We start from the raw sequence: 14,189 nt of genomic DNA, 5'->3' as shown, positions 1-14,189 counted from the left end.
CGCACAATGTCCATATAATAATGTCATATATTCATCCCTGTTTACAACTGGTGTTACACTACTAAAATTTGCGGCAAGAACGATTATTTACCAAGGAATAAATTACCAAGCAACAAATACACGTTTTCCTCTGTCAGTTTGGCCTTATATAAGCATAATATTTGATTAATATTTACAACCTGACTTTCTAGTATAATTCAGTCTATATGTAATGCAACCAAGGCCTCCCGGTTGTTTTATCAACCCCTTCAGGTTCCGAACTTAACTGTCTGGTTTCCCGGTCACCACACACCCACATAATTTGTTAGCGATCTTTCGTGTCGACAATTTACGAACCTAATCACCAGCATAAACAAGAAGTTCACGTGAATGGAATAACAACACACGGCAACTAAAGGAATATAAATTACTAATGCCACTGTTAATACTAGAATAATAGATGTTTCACTGAAGGCTCCGAGAGGTGTATTCTTCGCTATAGTGTAAAACATTCTCATACCTTTACTGTCAGTTAACTTTAATTTAGGTAAAAGTACGATTACTATTTTCACATTCATTTTAAAAATCTATTAAAGCGAAAGCTAAATATATGAACAAAGTTACTGGGGTTTGATTTCACTCTCGAAATGTAACTAGTATTTTGTCTTGATTGTAGAACCTTAATTTCGCATGTTTATTTTTAAATTTGCCGAAAATTTTAGTTCATTATCCAACGGTTCATACATTTCAACGTTTCCTTTATGAAATCTACTTTTAAAATTAACAAACTTAACTTGGATGTTTTTCTGTGTACGAAATTTACACATTTTAAAGGCTCAAAGCTGCTATATATTTTTCAAGGGTTACCATAACTTGTTCTATACTTTGTTCGGTGTTTTTGACCTTACATGCTAAATTTATAAAGCAACTCTGGGTAAACTATCCTTACCACAGTGGAAAATCAACTGTTAGAGCCAGGCAGCACTCGTAAAAGAGAAATACATCGAATTTAAACTGTGAAGACTAATATTGGTACGTGGTAAACATTTTCCTGGTCGAGAAAAACAAAACTCGCCAAACAACAATGGATAGACAATGGGTAAGCTAATGTTCAAACGCCAAAAGCCGGCCAAATACTGAAAAAAAAGTTACAAATATATATTACGTTCAGATTTTTTAAACTTGCTTTTCTAACAACACTACAGTTGGTTAAACATCAAGCGTGATAAGAAAAACCCGTTAAAACACACATACTTGAGAACCGGTGAATGAAACGCCGTACCTGTTTTAGAATATATTTTCCTTTCCTGTTAAAGCTATAATTTGTAATAAAGTTAACAATAGAAGTGTCCGTCTATGAATGTATTTAGCAGTTTTTTCCTACATATTTATCTTGTTTTATATTTTATGGAAATCATTGTAAAATTGGCGTGTAAAAATAATTGGTCTGTGACGTGACTATAAATTAACCAAGCATTCAGCCACATGACTTGTTTTAGTCAGTCTGTTCGTGATCGCTTGTTCTGGGAGGGGCAAGATGCCCTTCAATATTATCCCGGAAGAAGTATTCAACTTTTTAAACATGGTACGTACTAAACTTGACGTCGTGATTGTGAAACACGTAAACACGCACTGCGCATGTATCATAATCACGAACCACATGACTTATAATAAATAAACACAAAAACTTTACCATTAATATCTGTTAGATATTACAGTAATACGACGGTTACCTCCGTTAGTCGTACCTAAAAATTTTTGAATTAACCGACTAAACGTAAGGCAGTTTGCCGCCACCTGCCGCTAACTCCTCGGAATTTATACCGGACTCAAAAATAAAATTTGACCGTCATTCTTATACCTCAGTTCGACACGCTGACCTCTTAACTTTATTCTGAAATAAGATTTCACTGGATTGATAAGAGTTTGAATTACAAATTGTATATAACCTTAAAGACTATTCTTCGTTAAAATTGCATGCAGCTTTGATATTTTCAAAAATATTTTACAGAAGTCGAAAGTCGACGGTATGTTATGCTTATGAAATATAAACATTAACAGAGTAAAAGACGCAATTCAACTTTTAACGATGTTAGTAATAAATATACATAATATTTTCAACGTTACAACTACGTCACTCAAATAGTGCTCGTTTCATCCACAAAAATGGAAAAATAGTCATTTTTAAACCCTCTTCCAGTTTATAATGTGTAATAAAATATTAAAATGAAATACATACACATACGATTTGTGAGTGTGTTTAATATTTTTATTCCTAACTTGCTAACCAATAATCGTCAGTATGATCCAAATGTTACTTCCATTTTCAATAAACAGGTTATAACGGCAATATCGTTCTCAAGGTCTCGTGTTTCATCTGTCGACACATACACCCTTGACTCACGAAACGCCTGCCAACAACCTTGGAGTACTTTCCTAGTGTCAAGTACCTAAAGTCACACACCAGAGTCAACGTGAGATAATGCCGCATTTATCAAACTAACATGTTTATCTCAAAACGAATTTCAAGATCATATATATAGTCTAGCCATATACTGCAAAATGAGACGGAAAAAATACGTAACCAAACTCAACAATGATGTAAATAACAGCAACATCGTTCTGCACTTCCTGGCGATATGTAAGCCTTTTTCTTAGCCTTAAGCATAAATGAAAAGAAGTAGCAAAGTTATTGTAGTTAATGGATAGTTTCAGCTTAATAGTTAAAATGACAGTAATGTACATGGATAAAATTTTTTGTTCTTGTCAAAATGTACTAGTAAAAAGTACACTGTCAGTATTATTTTTAATAAGAATAGTATAATGTTTACAGCATACTTATATTCTACTACTTCATAAATGATTCAACGTTTCTGTCTAACCTTATTTGTCAAATGAAGGGGCGTAATTTTCGAATATTTGCACCAAGGTTTCTACGTTGGCTAATACAAAAATCATCACTTCAAAACGAGTTCTTATCGTTCGACATCTGGAGTACTGATAATCTGAAAATGGTTGTTAGCGGTTTGTCGAATGAAGAAAAACATTGTTCAGGAACTCGGAGTACTCATTCATGGAAGTTGATGAAAACGTGCATTAATAAGGTTATAAAATGCAGGGTATACAGAGATAGTTCTACTACGTTTATGAAATTATTAATTTGTACTCAAAAATGAATCAATGAAGCGTGCAGGTGTACAAGTCCATGTGAAAAATAATGATACAGTAACTAAATAACGCCTGTAAAAGAGGAAAAAATATATAAATTTGGAAGAATAAACTTATCAAAAGCAGTAAAGTTACAAAGCAATTTTTGTCAAAAAGTCAGAAAACAATCCAACATGACGTCTGGTTTGCGATAACAAGATAAGAGGATTGGTGTAGACAAACAAAATTTGTCAGCTTTTAAATTTCATATCTATCTTAACTTTATCACTGAATTTTTATGCTAAACATATTTGATAAACATTAGTCTAAAATAAAGCAAATATGATAAAATTACCTCAGAATTCTGTATTAAAAAAACAAACTAATTTCAATATGACTGCAAAATAAGTACGTATATATACATATATACATTTTAATACACTTGAATATACTTTAAGAATTAATTTCAAGTGGCCCTAAATTCTCTCTAATAGTTATGAATGTAGAAGAAACAAAGGACACCAGAAAATAGGCTTCCTGGTTCACCAATTAAGAAATAATAAATATGAGTAACTAAATAATTGGTGTTGAAATTGAAATATTACTGTATTATTAGTTCTTGGCATAAAAATCTGATATGCAAATATCTTTAACTAAAATTTATGATAATTACAAGTAACTTGCTTAATTGGTTTACACTATTATCTATGTATATAGTGCTTACAGCACTTGGTTTGTTGTATTCCTAGCCGATCTGATGTGATTTGCTGTTAACGATAGGCCTCGTTGGTACTAGATATGGCACATTTAGTTGTGGTTGACATCATACATTTTTATCTGCTTTCACTCGTGGATTCTTTGAATGACCATCTTCAAAAAGCGATAATAATGTACACTGATATTTGTTATAACATTACACACAAAACCAAAAGTACAATCACCTCTGATAGTTCACATAAACATTAACATAATTATGAGTAACTGATATTAATACAATATGGTAGGAAACAAATGCGTATTTGCTGAAAAATCCAAATAAGTTATATGAGACACTTAAGTCATTAACAATTTCATAACCGTAAAATTTTGTCATAAAAACAACTTACGTCATTCCAACGGGCCATACTAGAGTAAAGAGTTGGAAGATTAACTCCGAAAAAAATTTACGTAATCGGCTGATGACAATCATATATACTCGGTTTTTACATTCATAAAATTACTTGATTCAACAAAAGTTGATTTGCGACAATTAAATCATTGGTTAAAAAAATTAAGTTCAAAGATTAAATAACATTATACTAGAAAAGTAAAATGAAAAATTGCAAACTTATCAATAAGCCCATCCTCATATCTATGTTAAGAAACTAACACAGTGAAGAATAAACAAAAGCCGTTAGGCCTAACACAGTATAGGCGTGGTAACAAGTATTTATTTACAGCTGTGTCAAGAACAATCGTCAAATGACAAGACACGAATAGTTCTACTCACTTTGGGCGGAATGCCAATTACTAAAACGAATGATGGTGTTACCTTATATATCCTGTGTGTGCGTGTGATTTAGGCTATATTTATGCAAAAAAAGTGATATTTACGTATCACGCTGCAAAAATATTGTAGGTAACGCTTGGGTAGCAAGTACCGGTACTCAATTTTGGGTTCAGATTAAGTTAAACTGTGACACAAGTGAAATGGTTGTAGTAGAGAGAATCATAGCGAGAACGTCAATTATGTGCAAGTTGGACAAACGTGACTGGCATTAAATATACCCATTTAAAAGAACATAAAATAAAGCTACGCAAATTTCCGACATGATATTTTACGGGTTGCCCCGATATACACTCTTAGAGTGAACTTCATACTTGAGTTATATACACGTCTCTTCGAATACGACTTTACAGTATTGTCAGCTAAGAACATACATATACCGTTTTACATGTTGTCTTACCATTTTGCCATAAAAATGCATCATCAAAACCACTTCTTTGTCTTGCACTCACTCTTATAACAAGACGAATAATCCGTTCTCGGTGTTTGGGTACAACACCCAGAAATTCTTGCTGGGACAATGTTCTTTCTACAACACTTTTTAGAAGAAAAAAAATCTCCGATATCTTTCGAAGTTGAAATAAATTACTTCATCCATCTCACTGCTTCCAGACCAGGACCAGACGTTCAATTTAAGATAGCCACACCCAAATTACCCTCCCCAATATTGAAGCATCAGTCTTGGTTGGCAAACATAGTACATAATTTTAATCAAGCAAGGCAAAAAATATATAAAGGTATAATACTTTACAAACTTGACATAAGAAGTCTGGTTAGTCCAGATCAAACGTGTCTAATAGAAACAGAAGTTTTTATTACTTGTTTTAAAGCCAATTTTGGTTTCTTAAAATTGATAGATAAAGCAACTACGTATTAAACACAACTTGGAACACAAGTGCGTTTTTTATCCCACTCATAAAAAAGGCTTTAATCTACCAATTATTTTATTAAATATTTAGGTAAGTTCTTTTTAATACAATCAAAGCTAAATATAAAACATGACTTGGCGTATTCGTTAAACATGAGAAAGATTTTACAAAAAGACGCAATGAAGCAGCTGTTTCACGTGCCACAATAGAGGATTCTCCACCTACCGGCAATCAATGGAGCTACATAAAAACAGCTCAGCGAAGTGTAAAATAAAATCAATGCATACATTTTTTCTTCATTGAAGAAATTCCACAGTTTCTCCAGTTGAGGTATAAAGTTTATTATATTGAGTACTTCATACCACAGCATTGAATTTTAGTTTCGCCTTGTTTTAGTTGCGAGTTACTAATCGTGAATGAGTAACCACAACATTTTCCTTTAAAAGCTGTGAACAAGTAAACATAACAGTCGTCCATTGAGACAGAGGTTCTCTCCTGGAAACCGAATATCAGTGTAATGATAATTTGTTCTGCATGACCTCAGATCTGTTACTGCACCGAGAATTTATTTTGACTTATCAGGAAAAAGAGGGCTAATAATGGCCGGGGGGTATTCGAAAGACGATGGCTCTGTACATTTATAAATAGGGTATGGGTGTACTATCCAATGTGTTTAATACGTATGTCTAAGATGGTACTCTTAAGTGTACCCAGATTTTTTACACCAAACATTATAATCAGAAAATGAAACCTTGAAATTTACAAGAAACATTTAATGGGGCAAAACTTTCCATTTGCCTAATGGCAAATAAACTTGTTACATACGTATATGCAAATAATTTAACGTTAGCGCCAGACTTGGAAAAACAGGTAAAAATAAATACTTGATGGGATTTAACATGGATATTGTACAGGGTGGCCCGTAAGTCCCTACCCATCCATATGTTATAAAGGACATTGTGTCTAAACAACGTTATAATACTAATGATGAGTTGAAGGCAGCTGTTACTGCGGCATTTGGAACAATAACCCCTGCTATGTTGAGGAAAATGTTTCACAGAATATGGCGTCGCATAATATTATGCAGCGAGAATGAGGGACGATACACTAGATACATAAGATATATGGATGGGTAGGGACTTACGAGCCACCCTGGAGTTATCAAAATAATGATATAATTTATTTACAAGCATTAAATAATCCTGGTAATAGCAATTAATAACGATATTAAATAATCAGTTTTCAACTTAACGCCATTAGGATTTAGTCGACCGATTCCTGGACTTTGCGCTAAAAATCCCCTTTCACTTATTGGTTCTTAGAACACAACATCAATTCTCTAGTACTACGCTTTCTACAACTTCAATAATCTTTTATTATTTTATAAAACAAAAATGGGCAGAATTGCATCTTGTGCGTGACATCAATAACACGCTTTTAAGAACTAAGAATACAAAATATTAACCTAACTACCAGCTGTTAATGATATATATAAATATAAAGAACGAGTACAAATTTATCCATCCTAAAAAATCCAAACTTCACTCATACAGAATTCACGTTTCTTTGTACTAGTTTTATAGACTTACACATTTCCTGTTCTTTTGTGTTACGTTTCAGAGCATGACTGTAAGAAGAGCACCCCCAACGGTTCGTTCTCCAAACTTATCTTCCTGCACAAACCATTCACAGCGGGTGGGCCAACAACTCAGGTGAACAAAGCTAACAACTTACTACTGGAGTTACTCGTACTCAAATCATATAAAATGGAACCATCACATGATATTTCTCATTATAAAATATTTAACTACAGCTCTATTAACACACGTGCTGTATTATAAATCAAATAATGAACAAAATAAAAAATACTCTCTATACAATCCTTACCAGAAATTACCTTTCCATCTCTTAAATCTACAAAAACCTGAAGACGATTTGTTTCAATTATTAATTTATTTCGGCCCGGCATGGCCAAGCGTGTTAAGGCGTTCGACTCGTAATCTGAGGGTCGCGGGTTCGAATCCCGGTCGCGACAAACATGCTCGCCCTTTCAGCCATGGGGGCGTTATAATTTTACGGTCAATCCCACTATTCGTGGGTAAAAGAGTAGCCCAAGAGATGGCGGTGGGTGGTGATGACTAGCTACTTTCCCTCTAGTCTTACACTGCTAAATTAGGGACGGCTAGCGCAGATAGCCCTCGAGTAGCTTTGCGCGAAATCCAAAACAAACTATTATTTCTTATAATGATAAAGAGCGGCTGAATCATTCTTGATTTTCCGTAAAACTCACTATATATTTAGTTTGTGTATTACTAATAATAATAAAATAAACTTAAAGACATCTACGTGGAGTGAAAAGTTACATTAGTCCCCGATTTAAACTGTTAAACACGAATCATAATAATGTAGTTAAGCTGAAGCTATATAGGCCATGTTTCGTGACTCACACCTATATTAACCCAATCTCAACGTTCTTCGGTCTTTATCTTAACATATTAAGTGGATGTTGCATACCATTCACTTCTTAAACATCCTAAAGTGGACCTCATTAACTTATAGGTGGCGCTACTCACCCCACTCGCATGCTTCTAATCTTCAACATGGACACTCACTGTCTTTTTCTTATCTCCACCAACATTTTCTAACAATATAGTTTCATATATTCATCGAGAATTGAATTGAAAATTGGCAACTCAAAAACCGCAAACCTCTCCATGGAGTAAACAACTGCTTGAGAAAGTCCCAAGGTCGTGAGAATTGAAACCGTGCCTATAGCCCGAAACAATTTTGTTTTCCGTTATTACAGATAACTAAACCCAATTATGATTATTCAGGTCACAGAAGTCGACACCGTCTGTCCTTGGTGTTTATTCGTTACCAACCCCGTTAAATAAATTGGAGGCTATAAAGTATGCAACATCTGGAAACTTAAAGTTCAAAGTCTAGTGACATACGTAAAATATTTAACCTTGTGCTAGTTTTGGAATTTATTAAACTATCAAATTATTCAATAAACATCGGAAGTTTTCGAAAATGTTAAATGCAGCCGATAAGCTATCTTTCTGTGAAGCTTTAGAATCAAGTCTTCTTTAGTCATTACTCATTAGTCCTCGATAAACCTATAAAATGTTTCGATAATTCTCGACAGCAATTTGAATGAAACAAATGATTTCATTCATCATACTGACATACTACAAATTGTAGTATTCTATTTAAATCTTTTGGAATGAGCATGACTCCTGCACACGTATGAGACACGCGCCAGAAAACCAGTGAAAAAAACCTGAACAGCCTTAAATTGCCGCAAGAATCATCTTTTAATAATAGGGACACGCAACTATCCCATAATCTAAAAATTCGTTTGCAATTGATCACTGAACAGTTTCGAAACCACTTGAGAGAATGACGTTTATTTATTTTTTTAAGACGTTAACATGTCACCTGTATATTAATATTAAACATGTAATTATTATATAGATAATTTCGAAGTTAAAGTACCTAATTGCAATGAACCCTCGCGTGCGTATTTATAAATTTATTTTCCCATTATAACTACTCAATATTTGAAAACAAAAATAGTTGTCTGATAACGTTAGAGAGCATGCTTAGAATGTCACACATTATAGGTTACATGAACAAACAGTCAATACGAAAGAACGTAAAGTCCACACTACACAAAAGTTATTGTGGGGTAAGACATCGCAGCACAATTGTATGACTTAACTACTTATTTTGATTTCAAACATAAGATTGCAATGCTTAATTTATACTTACATTTTAATTTTGGTTAGAGTGTGCTGCACATGATAAGTATTTACTCTGAATGCTTAGAATGTCACATTTTTGGTTACATGAACAAACAATCAATACGAAAGAACGTTAAGTCCACACTTCACACAAGTTACTTAACTTATATGACTTAACTACTTATTTTGATTTCAAACATAAGATTGCAATGCTTAATTTATACTTACATTTTAATTTTGGTTAGATTGTGCTGCACATGATAAGTATTTACTCTGAAAATAATTAATTATCGAGATCAACACTCGAAAAACTGTTTATAATTCCGAATTTATTAAACTTTCCAGAAACGAGTTCGAGAGAAGCACGAGGGTGGCGCTTAAAGTCTGCAAAAGGAACAAAACTGTACTAGGGTTGAAATAAGATGGTAGACAGTCCACGTGATTAGAACGAAATTATATCTATTCATCACCGGAAACCAACAAAGATATTACTACTAGCAATACACTTAAGTCTGCACCAAGCTCGCAGATTGGTGTTAATTTCGATAAATCACGTCATCCGTACCCGTTGTCACAACTGCTTACGTGACACGTATACAAAATAATAAAGCTTGATTAGTGAAAAAATAACAAAAACGCAAAGAAAAAACAGTTCAATACTTGAGGTCAAATTAATTTTATAAAAAAAATCACATTTTACAATTAAACTACGGTTTAAGGTCAACAGATTGATAACAATAACCTAAGAAATTTCAAGTCTACTTCTCGTATAGCAAGTCAATTTAAGTAAGAGAAAACATTAAAAGATGAATATTAAAATAATCATATAATTACAGACCTAAAGTGTTTACTTTTGTGCATCAACTGGGTCGTTTGTACTCAGAGTTCATATACATGTAATCACGCACATATACTGAGGTAGTTCGAGAAGCTTCTGCCAAACCCTTTCATTTCTGTGATGTGACATAGCTATGCATATAAAGATACGGTGCAGCTATTTACGCTATTTAATGTTTTCTGCACTGTCTACAATTTTCTAATAAAAAATTTGCGCTTTCTGTTGTGAAACTGTCGCATGCAGTGACTTCTGTTGACACTTGATAACTGGAATCCCGAAAGCCTATTGCTACTGTTAGGTTTCGCCGATCGGATTCTTTCCAGGTGTATGGCTTGTTGGTGATAAATTTCAACAACAAACAAACAGCAACACAGTCCATTCTTTTCGAAATATATTAAAACAAATCAAACGTATTTACAAATGTTCGTTACAGGCTGAATAATTATCTGTGGTAAACACAAACCAAACAAAGACTTTAATACATGATCATTACGACACTGAAATTGTATGCAAGCTATTTATGGAAAAACATCCCAAAAGAATGGAACACGTTATTTCAGTAGTGCATATATGTACGTATATGATTGGCCAATGACTGAAACAGCTAAGAATAATATGTTATTGTTGTACGGAGTTCATTAAATCCCTATAAAATTTTAATGAGTACTATCTATTTTATATCCATGTAACAACTTCACACTGTGGATGGATGTTTACCAACAGTGTTATGGAAGTTCCTTAGGTCCATGCGGAGTATATACAAATTTTCAGTTTTGCATTTTGAGATTTTACCACTACTTTACCCTCTATAGATGAATCTTCATCAAATCTACAAAGGAGGTTTATTAGATCCATGGAAGATATATGCATATTTGCGGTTTTACATCTTGTGTTTTGCAATTTTTATGAGCGTCTTTTACAATTATATATACGGGAAGAAACTCTTTGCCCTAAGGTAACTTTTCATTAATCATGAATTTTTCTAACTTCAACCCAGGGGACAGGTACTTCAGTTAGTTAGTAATACAAGTACTTTAATAAAATATCCACATTTTTATAGTAATCTAATTTAGCTCTCCATGTAGCGTAACAACAGAATGAAGATTTGACTTTTTACTGGATGTTTGTGGATTTTAGGTAACCTTGCAACTGTTTAAGATATGTTTCATGCAAAGGTGCCTCCAGATTTAAGCTCGTATAACCTATTTTTCAACCTTTCTCGGGGTGGGCTTACAAGCATTTCACAAGCATTCTGATTATACTTCACACAATGTGTTGAGTTTTGATCTCGCAAATCAGAACCCTCCCTACATTTTGCACACGGGTCTGTATTTGGTTATACTTCATTTCACATAAATCCCAATTTATCGGGAGTGAAAGGACAATCGATAAGTTATGGATGGCATCTCCCATTCCTTTCATTTCTGAACTGAATAAGGGAGATAAAAAGTAAAAAATCCGTTTCCAGTAATAAACAAGTAATACTAAACTAGTTTCCGTAGATTTTATGTAATAAACACAAACTAATAACTTTCCAAGACTACACTGTCGATAAATGCCATTACTTTTAATGATTTGGTTTGAATTTCGCGCATACTTACATAGCGCTATTTGCGCTAGCCGTCCCTTATTTAGCAGTTTAAGACTAGAGGAAAGGCAGCTAGTCATTAATACCCACCGCCATATCTTGGGCTAACTCTTACCACCGAATAGTGGGATTGACCGTCATATTATAACGCCCCCACGGCTGAAAGGGCGAGCATATTTGGTGTAACTAGAATTCGAACCCGTGACTTTTATCTTATGAGTCAAGCGCCCTCTAACCACCTGGCCTTATAAATTTTAATATTAAAATCTTTCGATAAAACAAGACTGAAGGTTCTTGAGCCAAAGCGCCTGCTCTACCTCTTGTACCATTCCCTCAATAGCTAGCTACTCGCAGTTCACATCAACATCAAAAGTAAAAGCAGACCACGTTTAACTAGGTCAACATGGCAATGTTCCATGGTTTCAGCTTTCCGATATATGTGCGCTAATTAATATAATGTATAGGAACTTTAATTTATGCACAAAGTCTGAAAAACAATCTTGCATAACCTGATTGGAGAATGTGTCGCAAATGAATTCCCTAAACATATATAAACTGTATGCAGAGGGGCTAAATTCATATTTAAGAAACAGCGGTAAAAATCACGAGCTGGTTAGTATCATCATCTAGTTACCAAATTATAAAAGGGAAAATACCACCAATAGGGAATAAAACATTATACAATGAATTGTAGTTTATTTAAGTTACATTCTCAACTTCTAGGCTAGTATCAATATATTGTGACAGGTTTTACGTAAAAGTACTGTTTGGTTTTGTAATTACATATTCTAATTAGTACAATACAAACTCAGATTGCACTTGTACTAGAACTAAATGACTGTGTAATATTCAAATTTGAAATTAAATTTAGGTTTATGCTTAGTAACATTAGTACTATAGTACACTGTACATAATAAGATAACAGTAGTAAGTTAAACTCTTGCACTAGTAGTAGTAATCGTATCAAACGATTAAGTTTTTTAAACTTACGATTTTTATTGTTGTAGTAAGTCAAGCAAATAACTGCAGAAGAAATTAAAACATACACATACCTTACAGGTAAGTAAACGGCCAACTTCCTTCCTAACAAAAGTTCGTTGTCTTCAGAGCGCCCTAACCCTGTATTGAACAAAAAAGTATAACACAAGTAACACTATTACCACCGTCTACCTCTACAGCCTCGCAGCATTAACGTAGCTCTGGGACTTTGAACGTCGAAACCAAGGCACGGTAGTCACGTGATCTTACGGTCGAGTCTACTGTATTTTTTTGGGGTATTACCTATGCTGTTATAGCATTCAAATCTTTGTTTCCATGTGTACTACTTCAAAGCTAGCTACAAACAGATGATTAGTTTAGTTTTTACAACACACGTTAAATATCGTTGATATGTTATAATGTTTACTCTGCTTGTATGAAAAAGTCAGATTTAAGGGAAGATAAGATTATTTGCCACGCTTCACTGAGTTAGCATATCATCGTCAGGCAAACGGATCAAAATAAAGCGTTGCCATATATATATATATGTATATACACAAGAAATGTGACTGCTGGCAATGAATGGCAAAAAATACTCCGTCTTGCAGTTTTGTATTTATAGCAAATCTATTAAAGCTACCCACAGCCGTCCCAAATTATGAACTATTGACTGGAAGGATAATAGCTAGTCGGTCAAATCGGTTAAAAATAATTGACCCCTTAAGTACAATCTATGTATGATTGGCGCTTATCATGTCAAAAAATGTAAATACAAAGATCCTTGCTCTTGAAAATAATAAAAATTACTGAAGAAAATAGACATATACTCTTTCTAATATCGACAAATATAAAATATTGTATTCCATAGTATATTACGCGGTTTTAACGATCTAAGTTCATGTTATCTTCTTCCTTTACATTTTAATTACTGAAGATGTAGTGGCAGTTCTCTCTTCTCATCTTCTGGTTAAGAGCTGATTTTTATATATGATTAAGATAAATAGCTAAACAGTTAGATATACAAGTCCAGTTAAAATGTGTTTTTAAAATGAAGTCGAAGTTAAAAGGTCTTCAACTTTAAAGGCAAACAACATCCATTGGCTATCTCGCTAGTAGTATATTAGTTCACGAGCCGGAAGTGCAACCACGGATTATTAAATTAACCACTAGAAGGCTCTGCAATCGAATAAAATAACTGTAAAGCTAAAACCTACGACACCAATAATATTACCAATTACTGCTTAAAATAATTTGTTCTAATTCCTACCTCCAGTTTCTTCCATGTCGTCCTCCACTCCCAGGAAGAATTTAATCTTAGAATGTCAGAATCTCTCGTTGTTAAAGCTAAGAAAACCAGCTCTTAACCAGAAAATGAGCACACTGGCACTACATCTTCAACTGTGAAAATGTAGATAACGAACAGATATGAAGCTCGATTGTTGCTATATGTCAATTGAACAAAATGCGATCACGTCTCTCAGTTGTTTATTTAAAAAAT

The 14,189-nt window shown here is 33.7% G+C and overlaps 1 protein-coding gene across 3 annotated transcripts in view; it reads right to left on the bottom strand.

Moving 5' to 3' along the window:
* The window catches only part of LOC143240792 (dystroglycan 1-like), a 53,390-nt gene extending 40,108 nt beyond the window's left edge, over window positions 1-13,282 (bottom strand). Inside the window, exons 1-3 of one of the 3 annotated variants that reach the window (XM_076483854.1) lie at window positions 12,766-13,282; window positions 2,219-2,429; window positions 929-1,115 (exon numbers count right to left, since the gene is read on the bottom strand). The gene's annotated coding sequence lies outside the window, so the exon portion shown is untranslated. The remainder of the gene's footprint in view (window positions 1-928; window positions 1,116-2,218; window positions 2,430-12,765) is intronic. The other 2 variants (XM_076483853.1, XM_076483852.1) reach the window with 2 other exon arrangements.
* Between the last annotated feature and the right edge of the window lie 907 nt (window positions 13,283-14,189).

The sequence above is a fragment of the Tachypleus tridentatus genome, chromosome 13 (genome assembly GCF_004210375.1).
Source record: "Tachypleus tridentatus isolate NWPU-2018 chromosome 13, ASM421037v1, whole genome shotgun sequence".
Lineage (NCBI taxonomy): Eukaryota > Metazoa > Arthropoda > Merostomata > Xiphosura > Limulidae > Tachypleus > Tachypleus tridentatus.
This window is presented reverse-complemented; position numbering and strand designations above follow the sequence as displayed.